Source organism: Corvus kubaryi, unplaced genomic scaffold, assembly GCF_017639235.1.
Source record: "Corvus kubaryi isolate FWS band 111438036 unplaced genomic scaffold, C.kubaryi_AGA036_p1.0 split1-131, whole genome shotgun sequence".
In the NCBI taxonomy this organism is placed as follows: domain Eukaryota; kingdom Metazoa; phylum Chordata; class Aves; order Passeriformes; family Corvidae; genus Corvus; species Corvus kubaryi.
The window spans coordinates 14,141,564-14,161,332 of record NW_024582073.1 but is presented as its reverse complement, the minus strand read 5'-3'; the positions used below and the strand labels follow the sequence as shown (position 1 = coordinate 14,161,332).

Below are 19,769 nucleotides of genomic sequence, written 5' to 3'. Positions count from 1 at the left end.
CAGGGTTAACTTCAGAGACAGGGCTTTGAAAACTCTCACCTTAGGGCTTTGAGAACTCTCACCGTATATTTCAGTTTAGGTACATGTTTAGTAAAATGGTAGCAACTGCAAACTGGAAAGGAACATACAGAAGTTGGGCCAAAGTGAAAAATAATACCTAGCACAACCTTCAAATGATAATGGTGATGTCCAGTACTGATAGGTACTGAACATCTGCAATACCTATCACCCGCACTGGGAGTTTTTAGTTTCGATTCAAGCTTTGTCAGAAGGAAACTAAGAGGAACTTCTGTCCTGGCAAAAATGTCTAGCTACTTTCAACTTCTTCCTTCATATTTTTGTATCCTGTATCTTTGTCCTCTTCTCCTCTAATGCTCATCTCCCTCCTAGCTTCCTATTTGCAGTGCTGTAGAAGCCCTAATGGAGAGGAGGGGTTTGAGACATGAAAGTTGCTGTAGTGTGCAAACAAGGAACAAATTAGGTTGCTAAAATTATGTGATAACCCTACATTTATCTGCTAAACAACATCTTTAATATTAGTGTAAGCCTGGAAAACTAATCAGAAAACAGTCCAGATGCATTATCAGCAACAGAGCAATGAGAGGAGACAGCCCCTTTATGAAATTGTTTTCTCTGATAAAGGGAGTTTCTTAGTGCTGTAAATCTAACTCACATGAGTGATCATATAGCCACAGGTACAATGTTCGTTATTAACTAAGTAAAGAGTATGCACCAAATCAATTAAAAACAATCTTTAAAAGAAGGTACATAATTTAATTGTACCCAGGTACAGCTCTGCTCTAATTTATCTTCTGGTCACTTGCAAGGGATTTTACTTAGATGTTTAATCTAACATTCATTGCAAAGGGTAATTCTCATGAAATTGCTATGGCATCTCCTGTATCACTTAATGCAAATGCTTCAGTGCCTCGGCAATGGAGAGGAGCTTTTTCAATAAAGACACACATCACAGTGCAGTATGAAGGGCTCTCTTTGTTCAAGTTGTTCTAAAAGCAACAAAATGTTTCACAGTAACGAGACATTCAGACTCTAACACCAGCTACATTTAGATGACAAATCGCATTCCAAATAGTGGATGTACATCAGATGTCCATCATGCAGCAAGGAATATGGGCTCCAGACATGCTTTGCATATAAAAGCATGCCCAGACTCATGAAGTTGCACAGAAACACTAGACACTATCAGCTGATGTGCAGCATTAAAATATGCTTGTGACATTAAAAAACCAACCAAACAGAAAAACCAGAACAATAACAACAACAACAAACCAAACCTAAAACACTTATTAGTGGCTCCTGAATCCAGATTTAAGACACTTAAATAAGCAGCGAGTCATTAAGGGTCATGTAGCTGTCATGACCCATTAACCACACTATTTGTTTATGTGTACAGAGTGAATTTCAGCAGGTACCAAAGCAAAGAAAGACCACATGTACCACGTGTGAGCAGGAGCTAAGCTTTTTCAACCATCTATAAAATTGTGGTGGTCAGCCAATGGGAGGGGAATTGCTTCCTGGGGAAGGAAGATTGACCCCCAAAAGGCAAGATGACAGCTGCAGGAAAAGGCCTTCACAGACTGGGATACCTGTAGGAGGCAGCAAGACATCCACATTTCTGGACAGTGTGCAGATGAAATGTGAAGGACTTGTATAGTAAAATGGCAAGCCTGAGCATGCTTGCATTCCTTCTTCAAAAATCCTTAAGTTCTTTCACACCAGAATTACTTCCAATTTAGACTGGTTTTGGTGTTTGGGACCAGATGCCCAGTTTGGGAATGCAGTGACCTGGGGCTGATAGCTCCCAAGGCTACGGGAGGTACACACACAACTACCGCTGGGGACAAAAGACATGCAGCTCCAATACCAACTCCTCTTCCTGGGGAAGACCACAGTATTTTGCAGGAAGCCAAGATCTGACTATCATAATCTGCTGTTCAAATATATGTAGGGAAGAGGTTTTCTGAATAACATCCCACTTGACATGCACTTTGTTTTGGGCTGTTTAGCAGAGGTTGGGAGGAGGCAAAAGAGAAAGAATGGACACAAACATAACCTTCAGCCCTGGGTACTGATTTGCCTCACCACAGCCCGGATGAAATAGCACCTCAGTGACAAGCAGCAGAGGGGGTTTCAGGGCAATCTTGCTGATACCTGCACATACATTTTCTCCATCTGCCAATTTTCTCTGGAGAAGGAGAGAATCCTCCCTTACTCCAGTATTCCTCATTATTAGAAGAAACCAGCTTGGGTTTTGTTTGGTTTGATTTTAATTAAGACCCCTACCAATAATGCTGTCCATCATCTCAGAAAATGGTTCAGGAGGACATCTACTTCCTTTCACAGTTATTTTTCACCTTTACTCTTTCGCTGAATGTGTAAAACATCACAGTGGGTACAGATTCCCATATTTAAAGAATACTGATGTAAGCAGCTGTAAATCTTTTTACTTAGAAGCTCTCTCTTCAGGTTACCATTACAATCCATCTGACTAATAAATGTATTTATAAATGTGCATGTTTTCACACCTCCCTCACCAATATGGTGTCACTGTGCTTGCTAATCATGACACAATTATTCAAGACCAGCAATGTAAGTCTGTGCTTTCTTCCTTGCTACAGAGAGTTCGGTATCTGTTAGCCAGCATGGGGCTTTTTATCTAAAAATGCTCTTAAATTTTTTCATTCTCCTGACGTGAAAATGTTATGCTACCTGAAAGACTAAAATACGTTACTCTGTTTAAAAATAAACCCCACACACAAACTCAAAATATAAATATTGCCCTACTAGGGAAAACACATTTATGGTCATGTTTGCATAGTCCAAACACCAACTCATCAGTAATTTGAAATCATTACCAACCTTTAGTTTGTACAATGGAGTAAGTAAAAATGTTAATTTAAATATCTTTCCACACAGAAAAACTCTACTGACATCAGCATATTACCAAAACCAATTTTCTTACATCAACTCATATCTTCCCCTAATTCTGTAGCATAGCTCTTGGGAGTTGCTACAAGGTCTGTGTAAACTGAAAATCTAAATAACATTATGACGGCTGTTACAGAACTAATTTATAATCTAATACCCTAGTTGAATTTAATATCCTACTTATTTATTCAAGCAAAATATCTGGAAAAGATATGTCACATCATAATGCAGTTTTTATGAAAATGGAAAAAATAAAGAGGAACTTTAAGTACACATAATAATAATCAGTAGGGACAGGTACAAGCAAGAACTGTTGTCTGCCCATCACATGAACAAAAGCTACAGTGCCTTAGTAATTGGACTGTTTGTTTCAGAATTCAATTATTACCAAATCTAGTATTTTACATTAGATGTGCAAGCTGAAAATGCTTCTTGTATTAATGCTATTAGTTCCACAGTACAGCAGCATGTAACTGGTGGACAAACTGCTGCCTCCTCATCAGCCACCTTTAACAGCTCCTTTTTTTAACTGAATTGAAGAATTGAGCTCTGTAGCAGTATTTCTAAACATGCCATTTTAATATAAACACAGTCATACGTGCATTGTAACTTTCAACTTAATGAAAACAGACTACATCAATGAATATAAAATTTACCTCTTAATTTGCCTTTTCTAAGACCTTCCAAGTGAATACCTCTCTCAAATATAGTTTTGTAAAAATATTTAGGATCACAGCAGGAGAGAAAACAAATAGGCTAAAATCATTCACAAAACATTTTGCTATTGAAATGTCATTGCTGGATAAGCCCTGTTAGCTATTCTGGCAGAAACAGCAGTTTATAAAAACTTAGTAGACCTGAATAGCATATTTATATGGCAGACCTGAATGCCCAGGAAAAGGACAGCATCCATTCTTAGTCAACTTAATACCCACTGTGGAGGCCTGCATAAATCATATTATGGCAAATGCATAACCTTGTTGCTTAACTTGAGCTGTGCTGCAAGTCCAGGCTTTCAGTCTCCACCTGGCATTTAGCAGACCAGAGAAAGTCACTGACCATCATGCTCAGGTAATTGCCAGGGGGCATCAGTAGCACACACCACAAGAACAAATAAATATACAGATATATATATATACATATATGTAGAAGAAACTAAATATACGTTGATTTAACCCTCTTGAGTAGTTTAATTCCTTCATTTAGATAGACAGTTCATTCTAGGTGGAAAGTTGCACTGAGGCTGCTATGAAAATGTCATTACCTCATTCACACCATTTGTTTCTGTATGCTTAGGTGCACACAGCCACAGAGTAGGTGAAATTCACCTATTTGGAAATCCAGAACACAAAGACAGCAACTGGTCAACTCTGCTGCCTTCGATGGTGTCACTGTGTTGGAGGACACAGGATACGCCTGGCTAAGTTTAACAATCACACCTCTCTTGCAATAGTATTTACTCTTGAGTAAAAATTCTCAGAAGAAGATGAAAGGCTGCTGTCCAAGAAAAGTCACAGAGAGACAGTTAGGTAATTCCTCTTCACTGTTCTCCAAAAACCTGCAGTTCCTTATCAGAAACATACTCCACAGAATCACTGATTAGAAAGACCTACATCCTGCCCCCTAAGAATATGTTCCTAAGGTTTCTCTTAAAAACTAGCTTATTGTTATCTTCCTTCAGGACATCAAAGGCTTGTCAAGCACTTGCCCTCCTATGATGTTCCCTCACATCCTCCACCAGCCCCTAAAGGCCACAGGATTGGCAAGCCCATGTTGCTGCCTCCCTGAAGCCACACAGCAGCCAGCCCCAATGGCAGCAGGAGCTCCCCTCTGCTGCTCCTGTGCTCACATACCCTGCAGCAGGTTTTGTTTTAGCTAAGAAAAGAAACAGGAGGCCAAAGAGCCTGGTCTCCAGGACCACAGCAATCACGCAATGGAGGCATGGGCAAGGGTGCAAATAAATGCAACAGCCACCAGGACTGCTCTTCTCTAATTCAGTTCCCCAAAGGATTCTTCCCGGAGAAGAGTTGGACTCTGACAGCCCCATCCTCTTCCCACATCTTTTGTACTGCTTCACAGACGGCAAAGCAAGAAAGAAAAGTTTGTCTACATACAGCCAGGAAAGTGGCAGAGCACTGACAAGGAGAGGCTTTGCACTCCCATCTCAGCGAGGTAAGGTTGCAGCAGGAGCCATTACAAGTGGACTACCCAAAAATGTTTCTAGACATCTTGATTATTTTATTTGCTTAACTTAGTTTAAAAATACATATTGGGGGGGGAGAGAACCTGTAATATGAGATTAACTTTCCTTATATTTATTAAAAATAAACATTATGCATAGACTCCATTTGAGTACAGTTAGCCATAACAGACTTATAATCTAATACCCTAGTTGAATTTATGTAAAATCTTTTTCCATCAGCTTTATAAAAATAATGCTCCGGTTATTAAGTTACTTGACATCCTAGAGAAGTGCCAAACACATTTGGGGAAATGGGGGTAAAAGTGGAAGGTGGGGGGAGCCTGGTTTTATTTTTATTGTGTTTCTTTACCATCTTTTTGCTGTTTGCATTTCTGAAGTCTACAGGGCAGAAGCAGTCCCCAGAACACATTAAATAATTATATGGGGCATCCCCATAAGCTGTTTTTCGGCAACTTTAGCTTCTTTTCTTCACCAAGGGTACAGCATAGGAGGGACTCATAAAATGGAAGATCCTCAGCTCTTGGTCCTTCAGGCAAGCAATAAACTTCCCCCAGCCATGCACAGCATGAAGGCTCCTTTCTTTCAACAAAAGGCTAAAACCTGTCTGAATTTTTCTTCACTGATCCTTCACTAGGGGAAATTATTTTGGACAGCAGCATGGCCAGCTGCTCTTAATTATAAATCAGGTCTCCAGCATATGTGCACAGTACATGGGGCCACTCTAACAGTTGGGGAGATAAAGGCGTACAGGCGAGCCAGCCCTCCCAGGAGCAAACACTGGCGTATGAGTTGAAGGGGCGCAGCTCTGAACCCACAAAGCCAGTCCTCAATCAGTTCAGCTCCTGCACCTTCATCAGCCCTTCCCACAGGAAATGCTCCCATATTTATTGCTGCTGGAGGAGAGTAGGGCTCAGAACTTTCACTGCCTTACCATTTCCTTGCCAGCTTTTTCTCATTTGATTTTAAGACATTCATTAATAGCCAGATTTACTGGGGATTTTCTTTTAAGTAAAAAAACCAGGCAAATACGGCTCAAGGACCTAATGCATCCCATGAAGTTCTACACCATGGCCTGAGGCCACTCTCTCTATTCTCTCTCAATTCCTTCAAATATTTAAGGATTGCAGAAAGGCAGGAACCTCAGGAGAACATCTTGCCCAACATACCAATCACAGCATTATTTCAGCAGAGAAATATCTGGTAATAACAGAGTCCAGGTTTTTCATCAATGGGTGCCTCAAGCACTAATACTCATGGTTCAGACTCCAATCAATCAGACTGATTTACAGTAAGTGGCGCTGAGGGCCAAGGAACTCCCACGAAAGCGAATGGATTGCCTCAAAATCCTACCACACCTTTAGAATTTCAGATGTGGACTTACAAAAGAATTTAGTCAATGAGTTTGAGTTCACTGCTTAAATCACATACCTCTGTTTTACTGGCTGTATGAATGTTTCCACTCCTTTTACTTTTCTTTTCCCCCAAAGGCTGGTAAGTTTAAAAGAGGAAGATTTTGATGCTGTCTACTATACTCTGGTACACCTGCATCCAACTTCCAAATATTAGCAGGTATGCTTGTTATCCTTTTTATTTCATGGGGGTTTTTTTCATTTTTTTTCATTTCTTTACCCTTAGAAGCAGACATGAATGAAAACTTGAGTCATGCTCCTTTTTGTTAGCAACATGGCACCACACAATCCCTACAGTCAAAAAATAAGCATCCATTTAGTTGAGGAACAAAATAAAGGAGACTGCAGCGAAGAAAAGAGTGTAAGACAGAGAATGAAAGAGCCAAAGTGAAAAGGGCATTGAACAACACAGCATGGAGAAAGGATGCAATATTCTTAGTACGTAATAAGCATTCACAGCTAAATGGCAAGCAGAAAGCACTGGCTACTGCAGCTGAGGTTCTAGCTTGGTAAGCAGTGTGTTCACTCCGTCTGTTCAGCAAGCACCAACCTAAGCCATCTGCTTCTTGTGTCTGTGGTAAAGGGAGCCAAAACATACCTGATTTCTGCACCTGCTCCAAATGGAAAACACCTACAAAGAAAATAAAGCGCTCCTCCTCGGCAGACACAAACCCCTGGAGAGCATGTGTCTGTGCTTGTGTCTTGGGTGGGGGACAAGAGTTTATCCCCCTGCATTACATAATGTGCCAGAAAAATGTATGACATCTTCTAGTAACTACAGGGCAGATTTTTCAAGTCAGGCATGTACAATTGGGCTAGCCTAACTTAGGCATGCAAATAGCAAATGTGCATGCACGGATATCTGACCTGTACATGCACACACAGATAACTAGTGTTTCACAGCTCTGACGGTACTGGGGCATGGGTTTATCTTCAAAAGTTGACCCTTACTTGTGGAATTTTGTATCCTGATAGCAAGAAAAACATGTTCATTTATGTTATTCAGCTATTATTCTGGTATTCAGATGGAATTCAAAGCAGTTACCTGGAGCAAAAATGACCCAATGTTTCAGAAGTACGAGCAATGTAAGGTAAGGAAAAGATTTAAATCAATCTCTAGCCACTGTATTAGCAGCACTGCTGTTTATATAACATCCTACCTAAAAACAGGCTCAAGAATTATTATTTTTAGTATTTGAGAATTAGATCACGATAGAGGGGAATTTAAGTGGCACATTGAGTGTTTTATGAACATGCAGTGACAAGTAAAATTGCTGTACATGGGCAAATATGAAAAGTGAAATGAAAGAGCCAGGAAATAACAGAACTGAGAGGCACAGTTGTGCAATGGGTAGATGGATCCTTACATCTTTTGTCCTGTGATGGTTGGCTGCCATTGGCTGATCTCACCAGAAACTGAGGAAAGCAAATGATGAAAAAAAAAAATGAAAGGATCCTCAAAAGCTGCTGAGAAAGGAATAACAGATTTGGGCTCTGACCTGACAAAGTCATGGAGCCAAGGTCCTTTTGAAAATCCTTATATAGAAATCTAAAGATGTGACCTGATTTCAAAAAGTTCTGAGCACTCAGAAGATCCCATTGACTTCATTATAACTGCAAGAGCACAGAATATCCTTTCAATTGCTAGTAATTCCATGAAGCATGTTTGTCACCTACAAGAACAATGAGATGAGTAGGTGCTAAGTATCTCACAAGATCAATCTTATCTGGCTAGGAAATAAACCAATTGATACATGCTATACCCTTTGTTTCTCAAATGTAGGTTCAAAACAAAACCAAAATTACAAGTTCTGCTCAAGGAATGATACTGACTTGTGAAGCTTTAACGACACTTACTACATGAGTAATCAATACATTTACACACATAAAATGCATCCCTTAAACTCTTCACAGTAAGTTAATTCATGCACTTTCATTGTTTGACATTTTCCAAGATTTTCCTTCATTAATATTGTAGGCTGTTCTGAATCTGAAGACTGCACAGCTCAGGTCAAGAGTTTTGGAACAGATATATGAATGAGCAAATCCAATTTGATTTTAAAAAAGCAAGTTATTTTTTCCCTAAAGAAGAACAAATCTGGGCTCTTCTCAGAATGACAAATATTTTCTATAAGGATCCAAGTCCACTTTTACTCTTTTTTTGAATTTGTATATTTATACCATTTAAAACAAACATGCTGGTATATTCATATTCACCAGTGGTTGTTGTTCTCAAGGAGAAAAAATCCATTGTCAAAGCACTAACAATATATTGTTATACCAAAATGCACATCAGCTTTGAATGCTTCAGCGGCCTGATAGCACCTGACCACTATGGAATCAGCCTTTTGTATGAAGCTGACACCAGAGCGTTATGGAACTGCCCTGTTCTAGAAAACTTTTTCATTTCATACCACAGATTTGCTACAGAAAAGACTCCTGCTTCTGTCTTAACAAAGCCTTCTGCTGTTGGGCTTCAATTAAAATTTCATAGTAAACACACCACTTATTTTAAATGCCACAAATACGTCATTAAAAAAAAAAATTAACAGCATTATACTCTAATCTGCAATACTGTTCTTCATAGTTATGCATTTAACAGTGTAATACTGTACATTGCTACATGTACAGAAACACGTACTCATACACAGTACAGTAAGTCAAAATTGAAAGGTAATCCCAAAAGTTGTTCTGTGCAATCAAACCTCAATATATCTCAGCTTATTTTTTGTCCTAATATAGGTTCTGAAAGCTGAATATGTTTCTGGGTTTGACTTTATTTTTTCACATGGGGGAAAAAAAGGGCAAACGGTAACTTCTGATTTAAAAACACCACTCTTTATCTATACCTTAACAAACTGTGCAATTATGAGGATCAGAAGAGATAGGTTTATAACAGAAGCTGCTGAAAATTAGAGATGTTACATCAGCCATTGATCCTTCTCTCACCACCAGACCAGTTACATCAGTTTCCTATAAGCTGGCTTATAGGAAACTTTATATAGCTATTCTTACTGGCTATATACCTGTGGAACTACCTGAAGAGTGCGTAAGTAACCAAGGATAGGACCAAAGAGCATAGGCAGCATCTGACCACCCCACTGGTGCCTGACCTCCACTGCAGTTGTGGCTTTCAGATCCCTACACTTTGGAGAAAGACAAGGGATGCAGCAAGGAATGAAAAGAGTGAGTCAGAGGAAACTGATGGTCAGGTGCTACCTATAGAGGACCAAGGCAGACTGGGAGCAGAGACATTACACTGCTGATAGAATCGTAGTCAACAGGCTTTTTTTCCCCTCTGCCTGTCTCCCTAGATAAAAGAGCAGTTATCATATCACAAATAACACTCTGGTACCACAGTTAATCTGAAGCTGAAGGGCCACATCCCATTCATCAGCACACAGAAGCCAGAGAAAACAAACGAGCAAATCTGAAGCTCCTAGATATTGACCCTTACACCAGACTAATTTCTAATAGTCATACAAATTCAATTTTACTCACTGAGAAAATACTACAGGGCTGCTACAGATTATTTTACAACCACCTGGGAGCAACATGACTGAGTGTCCATTTTGCATTGATCTCAAACAACCACAGCTAGAATTGTTGTTTCAGCCAGGAATATTGGATAGGCAACATTTGCACCTGTGACATGTGGATGTAAAGGCAGATGCTGAGCTTCCTGGCGGCCATCACCACCCATCCTGCATTACCAGGCTTCACTCCAGCCACAATGACCAACATGGTCACTTTAAGATTACTGACCATTCCACTACTTTCAAAAGAACAATTCAGTTCTAATAACCTCTTATTTATTCTTTCAAATGGCAACTTTTATAAATTTTAATGCCTCTCCCTTATTTTTGGTCAATTCCTACATCCGTTTATAGACAAACATTTTAACCTTAAGATAATTCTTACTGGAAAGAGTATTTACCATTCTTTCACCACCTATTCTAATCTCCCGACAAATAGGATATATATTATTCAATGCTGTATTTGCTGGCACAATAATCTCCATAATTTGAAAGAATTTGAGAGACATGAGATCTGGAGACTGAATATTTAACCATTTCCTAATACCAAGTCTTGAAGTACAGACACAACTTCTGAATTTGTCAGTACAAAGCTTTTTTTCATTCAAACAAATGCAAATTTCTGTCAAATTTCACTGTTACTAATGTTAAGGAATAATTCCCGTATTTTCAGAGAAACTTAATTAAGTTAAGGTAGTTCTGTTTGCCAGCATCAAACTGTGACACGGGTATTTATTTGAGAGCTGCCTCATATACGCTAAGAAATGAAATCCCTTTCACCATTTTGTTTTGCCGTTATGTGTTTTCAAACAACAGATGCATTTGTAGCCAAATACTTGTCCTCAGCTCTTTGATAGAAGCTACCACTCACATAAAGGTTGGCAAACTGATGTATCTCCCACAATTTTAAAACTCTGCTGTCAGTTGCAGAAAACCGACTGAAAATTGTTCCTTTTACACACTTTTAAAAGCAGCTGGTGAATGACACGCAGTGTACTCTCTCCTGCTATACGGAACCACAGAATTACAAGCATCGCAATTAGCCAGAAGCATATATTCATTCTCATCTTCCATTATTCTGTAAGCAGAATAGTGTCTCCAAAATTTTCATTATCATTATCAGCTGCAAATGATGGTACACTGTCAAAGTTTAAATCACATTATTCTAGTATGCTTTTTTCTTTTTCCCAGTATTCTTTTCTTGCTTGTATTCCTGTACTGAAAAATAACTATATTAAATTTTATAGTAAAAAAAGCTATTTCCACGGTTCCAGGCACCAGTGGTCCCAAACAAAAATACATGCCTTCAACCACATCTTTGCTTTCTCAACTGAAAGCAAAGTGATTGCTGGCAATACTTACAGCTTTTGTCCTACCAAGACACGTCACTGTAACTATAGGTGAGGTTTGGCAAACAGTATCACATGCTGTTACAATGAGAAGTTTTACATACCTAAACTAACTTCCCTTTAATTATCAGAGTCCCTCCTGGGACCACAACACATGCAGGCATGTAACTTAAAAATAAAAGTATCATTTTTTAAACATAAAATTTATTCGACTCGGACACTGCCCCTGCTCTATCAAAGTCTGTGCTGGGTCAATAAACTCCATATTGTGCCTTGTATAGTGTTAAGCTTACAGAAAGTAAACTCTTATACAAAGAATCTGAAATACGTATCAATTCTAGATGCAGTTTTCAGCAGTTTAAAGCTGTCACAGAAACACCCTCCAAATACATGATTTGGGATTTCAGTAGAAAATTTTAGACATTAGTAGACATTTTAGTATATATACTTGATAGGGGAATTGGTAAATAAAGTATTTCAAAAGCTCTGCAGGCATGTAAAATAGGGCAGTTGGGATTGAATACATATGATTTGGTTTTTAAACCATGAGAAAGTTCACTGAAAGAAAAGGCACTAAAAAAAATAGTTTGAAAGCAGCAGCTTAGAATCCCCCGCAATTACATTATTACCCCTAACGCTTCCCCACATTTATTTCCATTCCTCCAAACAGATTTTCCAGTCTTCAAAACTGTCTAGCTGGAGTATGCACAGTGATGTACTCAACAGGCTTTTTTCTTTGTTTGTGGTTTGTGTTGTGGGTTTTTTTTAAAGGAATCTTCCACTCCCTAGTTGCTCATTTCTGCTCCGAAACTCTTGCCGATCTGGATCCGACACTTGGAGAGCACCAGTTTTGCTTACCAGTCTGAGTACAGTTAAGTGAAGTCTCCCTCTAGAAACCTCTTTGTAGCTCAGCACAGCACATCAAAACTGGAGCTGGAATCTGCCACTACTTTTATGCTGCTAAGCTTATAATAAAAATTTCAGAGAACAAAAGTAAGGCATGTAGGAACTTCAGGCCCTGTCAGAAGATGGCTTACTACTGTGTCTCAAAGCATACCTGCTCACAGTATTCACTGAAACCTCTGCAATAAAATGTATTTATATGTACAAGCACTTAATACTAACAGTGTGTGTAGTAAACCTTTCCATAAATTTTTTTTTTTCATTTTGTGCACATCCCTATGTACCTTACAAATGGAAGGGCAGGGGTTTTTAATAGGCAAGATCTCAGATAGAGATCCCTATCACCCATTTTTTCCAGCGTGTAAGATAAGGCACTTCTAGGACAACATAAAAGCACAACTTTTGGATGACTGCATGTTTATACAGAAACTGTGACTCAACTCCCCTGCAATGAGCAGAGACATCTTCAACTAGACCAGGCTGCTCAGAGCCCCTGACCTGGAGTATTTCCACAGTTGGGACCATCCATCTCACCAAACTGTTCCAGTGTTTCACCACCCTCATTGTGAAAAATGTCTTCCTTACATTTAATCTACTCTCTTTTAATTTAAAATCATTACCCCCTGCCCTTTTGCAAAGATGAGGGAAGCTGGGAGGACAGCAGCCCCCTCTGTGGTAGACAGGAACAGAATGGGAAGGAGAGAGCAAATCCATTCCAGCCTCTGAGTTTTTCCCCTCTGCTTCAGCTTCAGTTTACCCCTACATGATGCGTGAGATGGGTCAGGAGGGAGAAATAACATAGGAGACAGAGAAACAAGAGGACGAAAAGAGCTGAACCCTGCCCCAGCCAAACTGGGATATATCCCTGGACTGGGGGTTTGGCATCATCTCACATGAGCTCATCTGCAGCCCAGTTCATCTGACTCCTAACAACACTATCACTGACAAAGCTGTTTATGGTAAAGAGGACAAAAGTGAAAGGAATGGACATTTTAACTGGTGGGCCACATTTGCCTCTGCATCAGGAGTACATGTCTAAAATGCAGCAGATTCCACGTATCTGCTAGAAGGAATAATACACACAAGCCACACCAATTGCTTTGTCAAAAGGAGTCCTTCCACCTCTGATTTTACAGCCTACTCACAAGACTAAGCACAAAAATCCTGCTAATGGACATCCTGTGGATCTGCACCATCTCTGAGGATGGTCCACAGACCAATGAACAGATTACATTCATCCATATATAGGTTTTTTTCCACTATGGTAGATACACTATAGATAACAGTCTCAATTTAATATGTAAACGAGATATAATTTGAAACTTTATTAATGTCATTCAACCCATGTCACTGATTGAGCCACTTTCACCATTATTACTTCCCTGAAAACCCAGCACACAAGAGAACACCCAGCAGAGAGCCATGAACATGTGCAACAAAAGGAGCTCAGTACTCTCCAGGAAGATCTTGAGCCACAAGAAGTTTCCAGTGCTATCCATCCTACTGCAAGAACTCCTCAAAGATGTCTGCGTACACCACGTACCCTTCTCTCCAGCTAAGCAGCAATTATCATAGTCAGGGAAACGAAGGCTATACCTTCATTGCTTGAGGTGCAAAATACACAAGTGTATGTGCTAACTTTAGCTATTTTATATTGATTAAATTTTACTTGAAATGGATACGTCTCAGAATAAAACCATACCAGCAGTGAGCACGTGGATTCAGGAACAGGCTTCTGATGTTCTGCGTAAGACATTGCCCTTTAAAACGGCAATAATTACACTTCCCTCCTTGATAACTGCAATATAAAAATAAAACTATTAACACACTGACAAGTCAAATTGTACAGTGATGAATAAATACCTAGATAAATATGTTAATTCCAGTAGGATGCTTCCCTCCTCTCACCATTCTGAGATGATGAAGAAAGAGGTAAGTAAGGAATCTCCCCAGGTTTTTCTTGTACCATTATTTCCTACGGCTTCTACCATTAATCTCTGCTCAAAGCTAAGTGATTCCAGCTTTTTATTTCTCTCTATTGGAAGTTTTTCCATAGATCTAGTTACTTCTAAGACATATTTTCATTTCTGCTACACAGCTATTTTGAAGCACACATTTATGCCTAAAACTTCTGTTTTACACAATTATCAAGAGAGATCAGTGCAGTTCCCGCAGGAATGTACCAATTAAATATAAACAACTGACGAAACAGCATTTATACACCCTCTATTTCCTTCTCACATACATTTGTGTGTGTATTTCACACACAAAATTTTCCACATAAAGCCTACTCAAATGCCACCCTTCCAGGAAAAGATCGCTTATTTCACAAAATGCTCTGTAAATTACTTTGATTTATGTTTCAGCTATTAACAAAATCAGTAGAAATTCTCTTCCAGACTGGATAATTAGAATATGGCATGTAGGAGAGGTCAATAAAGATCAGCATACAGTTGTAACTTTGGGTTAAAAAAAGAACAAATATGGAAAAACCTTGCTGCCATGGACTGCTGAGTATCTGCGGATCTGGAGAGGAAAGAAGTGACAGCCCTCTAAACTTCCAGGGTTTACAAACTCCATCTTGCATTAACTTTAATGTTTTCAGTACAAAACAGTACTGAATATTAAGCTTTTGTGTCTGTGAAAAAGCTCTCTCACCCATATGGCAGCCACACTATACCACTGAAAATATGCTCATGAGTTGATTATCATTGGTACTTGGTAAGTAATGTCATAACAGACTCCCTGATTTATGCATGCATACACACATCTATATACACACATACATATGTGTACCCCTGTATGCATACATGTACTTTTGCATATGTAAAGAAGTATGCACGGAAATACCCACTGAAATCTCCACTCTAGGTCTCACGAAAATGTCTTGAAATATTTAGCCATTACAGGCTTGCATATCTATCACTTCAGATGGCATATGTACACATTAAATAGTACAATTACAAATGGTTTAATAAGTAATTGTTCATTAGTAGGTCGTCTTATCCAGGGGAAGTCTGAAATTGTAACTACTTTAAGCCAACCAATGGACAAGGATGAAATCTGTGGTTTATGAGTACTGCAGAGCAGCTCAAGGCTCCTCTGAAAATATGACACATTTCATGCTTCTTATTGAAATAACTTTTCGTTCATATTCAATGCAGCAAGTCCTACGCTCAGATTAATTTGGTTTTTGTCAATTTAGGCTATCTTACGCACTGTTGTTATTTATGATTTCATCTATTTATTGAATAAATAAACTTAAGTTCTATGAAGCTCATATCAGAAATCACTGAGGTTTTAATGAAGTACACTTTGAAAATATGCACTCCTTTGTTTGAATTAAACCTTAAAAACCTAAAGGGAGGAGCTGTAGAACATAATGCTTCTCTATTTTCAGGAACTATTTCTGGATTTTCAAAAATCCGTATCCATTTTCTGTGGTTTTCATGCACACAATCCCTTAAAATAATCCAAATGAAACAAATAGCACATTACTGATACATAGAAGCTCTACTCAGTTTCCATTTTAGAAACCACAGTACCACATTTTTATTTTTTCTTCCTGAATCAACTCAAGACTCATAAAAACTTGACTTCTTAATTTATTCATCAGCTCAAAGAAAAAAAGCTGGTGGTAAAATAATTAATAGTTGTTATATCTGATACACTAAAAAAAGCTTGAATTCATGAGCCCATAACACTTGAACATACCAAAAATATGATCTGAATCATACCCCTTCCCAAATGCTGTAATAGGACAGTGCACAACTACTGTTTTAAAACTTCCAAGTTTAAAATAGTGTACCAAAACTGGCAGTGGAAGCTAATAAACCAGTGTGAGTGGTTAGTGTCCTGCTTCTGGCCCATCTGGAAAGCACGTTGGGTGAATGGAGGCTGTGCTGTAACAGCCATCTTCTTCTCTTGAAGAAGCACCACCTTGTACCATCTGAGATCCAATACTTCATCTTGACTGTTTTTCTGCACTTATGAGAAAACAAGCTCCTCCACAATGTTATGTCCTGCTACATAACACTGACCTTAGATTCTTTCATAAATGAGATAACAGCTATGCAAGTTACAAGGCAAGTAAATGGTGACCAGGCCTGGACAGCAAAGGCTTCATCATGACAAAGGAAAGACAACTGCCTCTCCAAAAAATGTTTCTCCTTCAGTGCCATCAGACTTAGGAGAACCAGTAGGAATGGGTACATGTTGGTTTCAAAGGGAAATAGCTTCCTTTGTGTGAAGAAGCTGCCTAATCATTTAGGGGTAAGCAGAACTCTAAATAAAAAGCAGCAGGGAAATTGCAGCATAAGGCATGTAATAATACAAGAACCAAGTTGTCAACCTACTACTTTTAACATTAATGCTGAAGCAATGGTTTTCATGGTATTGTTAAGGTTGGAAAAGACCATGAGGAAAGGTTAAGGTTGGAAAAGATCACTGAGCCCGTTAGCCCAGCACCACCGTGTTCACCCCCATACCATACCCCAAGTGCCACATCCACACACCTTTAGAACACTTCTAGAGACAGTGATTCCACCACTTCCCTGGACATCCTGTTCCAATGTCTGACCACCCTTTCAGTGAAGAAATTTTTCCTAATATCCAATCTTGGTCCCCTCTGGTGCAACTTCAGGAGTTTTTTTCTTGTCCTAATTCTTGCTCCCTGGGAAAAAAGACTGACCCTCTCCTCACTACCACGTCCTTTCAGGTCATCCTAGAGAGAGATGAAGTCCCTCCTGAACCTCCTGTTCTCCAGGCTAAACAATGCCAGCTCCCTCAACTGCTCCTTGTAGGACTTGTGCTCCAGACCCTTTACCAGCTTTGTTGCCCTTCTCTGGACTCACTCCAGCACCTCAGCATCCTTCTTGCTGTGAGGGGCCCAGAACTGAACACAGGATTCAAGGTATGGCCTCACCAGTGCCAAATACACGGGGACGATCACCAGACAAAACCAGAATTGAGTTAGGCCATTGTGCTCCCATTGTTTCACTCAGAGACAGAACAAACTCAGATGAACTTGCCACCACTCTCTGGGCCCAGCCATCCATCCAGTTTTCTACAGCAAAGAGTGCACCCATCTAAGCAGCTAATTTCCCCAGGAGAATGCAGTGCAAAATGATGTCAAGACTTTACTGAAGTCCAGCTAGACAATATCCACAGCCTTTCCCTCACCCATGAAGTGTGTCACCCTGTAACAGAATGAGACCAGGGTGCTCAAGCAGAACTTGCCTTTCATGAACTCATGCTGGCCAGGCCCAATCCTGGGACTGTCCTCTAGGTGTTGAGTGACAGCATTTACCATACAAAGTGAGCAAGATACATATCATGAAAATAAATTGCAAAAGAAACATTGAGGGCTATAATTGTAATATTATGGCTAGGAACAGTGTTCTGGCTGAAAGGTAAAAAAGTTGTTTTGAGGTGGGCAAGAAAAGGGAGGCACAGCTCATAGAAATTAGCTGCCACAGAGTGTCTAAATGGAAGAATTATCAATCCAGATCATGATGTGGCAGTTTCTAATGAGAAAGGCAGGATGCAAAAATAACATCTCAGTACAACTATTAAGCTGGAATAGATGCTGTTTACTGTATTAATGTTGCCTTTACTGGTGTAAAAAAACAAAACCAGAATTGTAATAGGCCATCGTGCTCCCATCTTTTCAATTACAGAGATAGAACAATCTCAGATTCCAAAGCTAACTACAAATCAAAATTGTGTTATGTTATCTACTGAGACACAAATGGAAAATAAATACTGTTAACTGTCACTTTCCATTAGGTAACAGAAATTCAATTACATTTCAAACAAGCCTCCATGTCAACAGAATAAATCTGTTTCATAAATGAGCAGGTAACCATTTTTTATTCCAACTTCCCAAAGGGAAAAAATCAATTTTAATCACAATTGTTCATTTTTTCCCATATTAATGTTTTGAAGCAAAGCACATCATCTGACCTAATAATACCATTGTACAGCACTAAGGTTTAGGAAAAAGGGGCACAAAAAGGTGTTATGAAGAATTATGAAATTCATCTGCGGATATATTGTGCTGTTTTGGCAGTGAAGGCTCATGCTGCCCAACTGACCTATGAACCACCAGCTTTCCTAGCCTTCTGACTGCATCAGAAGATCAGAAACCCACGTAAGCATCACTAACTACTGCAACAATCAAGAGTTTATAACAATGTACAAGCCACCATAAAAAGCAATGAGTTTTATCAGGATGATTACACTTCAAGAAATTGAGGCAAGGAGTAAAGAAGCTTCTTGGAAGGAAAGGGCCCCACTTTCCTCTCAGATATGAGCAAAAATACATGTAGATGGGATGAAACATTCTTCAGAAATACAGGACTTTTGTGGATTCAAGAGTACCTTCTCATCTGAGACACCACCAGGGTAGGGACAAGAAAATGGAGAAATCTGAAATTGGCACCTATATTTGAAATCCCTTTGTAATTCTTTATACCAGATCTTGGAAATACCCCATTTTACTTGCACAAGAGCCCCAGCTTGACAGAAGCCTGCCCTGAAGCAGAGCAGGAGGAAGATTAGTCATCGGAGTCTTGAGCACCAGACCTTCTCTCTTTTCTAAACACAAGAGGCTAAAAAAACTGGCTTGGTATAAAGGGCAAGAGCACTGTGACTTCAAATTCACTCCTACTGTAGACAAGAAGAACAAAGCCCTCATTGCTTGATGTGGGAAAATACTGGCCCTGCACTCCTCTTTGATTGGGAGGGGAAGCCAGAACTGCAATTCAAGTGTGTTTGGCAGCCGTGGGTGCCCACAAACAGCATCAGTTGCAATAGAGACAATGAACATCCTCAGCTACACGACTGCCAACTGGCCAAGTGTCACACTAGGTTAAAGAGCGAAGAAAAATACTCTCAATGCCATAAACTTATTTCTTTCTATGGAAACCCATTGTGAAGCTTACAGAAATCACAAAATACGTGTTTCTTCTGACACAGTGGAACTAGTTCAGGAAGTAAGATTCAGCCATTAAGTAGCAGTGGTCAGAATGTAATTAAATTGGATCCCTATCAGAGTCATCACATCAAGAGACGATGCATTAAACTTTAAGTATGAGAGGGGCTTTTTTTTCCTAAATGAGAAAATTAGGTAAAGCCTAAAGGGGAGAGTAAAGAAATTAAAATCCATAGAAATCTACTAAAAAGTATCTTATTAGAGTCACAAGAGGCTTTTATATAGGCATTTTTTTAATATACATATACATATATATATATAGTAAAAAGTCAAGAACAAAATAGTATGGCTAAGTAATAAAGCACAAAAAGAAAAAAAAAACCTAATGTGAAGGAAAGCAATAGACAAACACAAACTTCACCATATTGAGTGTAAAAACAGATTACAAGGGTGAACAAAGTCCCCAAAAAAATCTAGTACATCATG

The 19,769-nt window shown here is 39.2% G+C and overlaps 1 protein-coding gene across 1 annotated transcript in view; it reads right to left on the bottom strand.

Annotated features, from left to right (window-relative positions):
• The window catches only part of PPARGC1A (PPARG coactivator 1 alpha), a 368,312-nt gene that overhangs the window by 271,191 nt on the left and 77,352 nt on the right, over window positions 1–19,769 (bottom strand). The window lies entirely within an intron of this gene.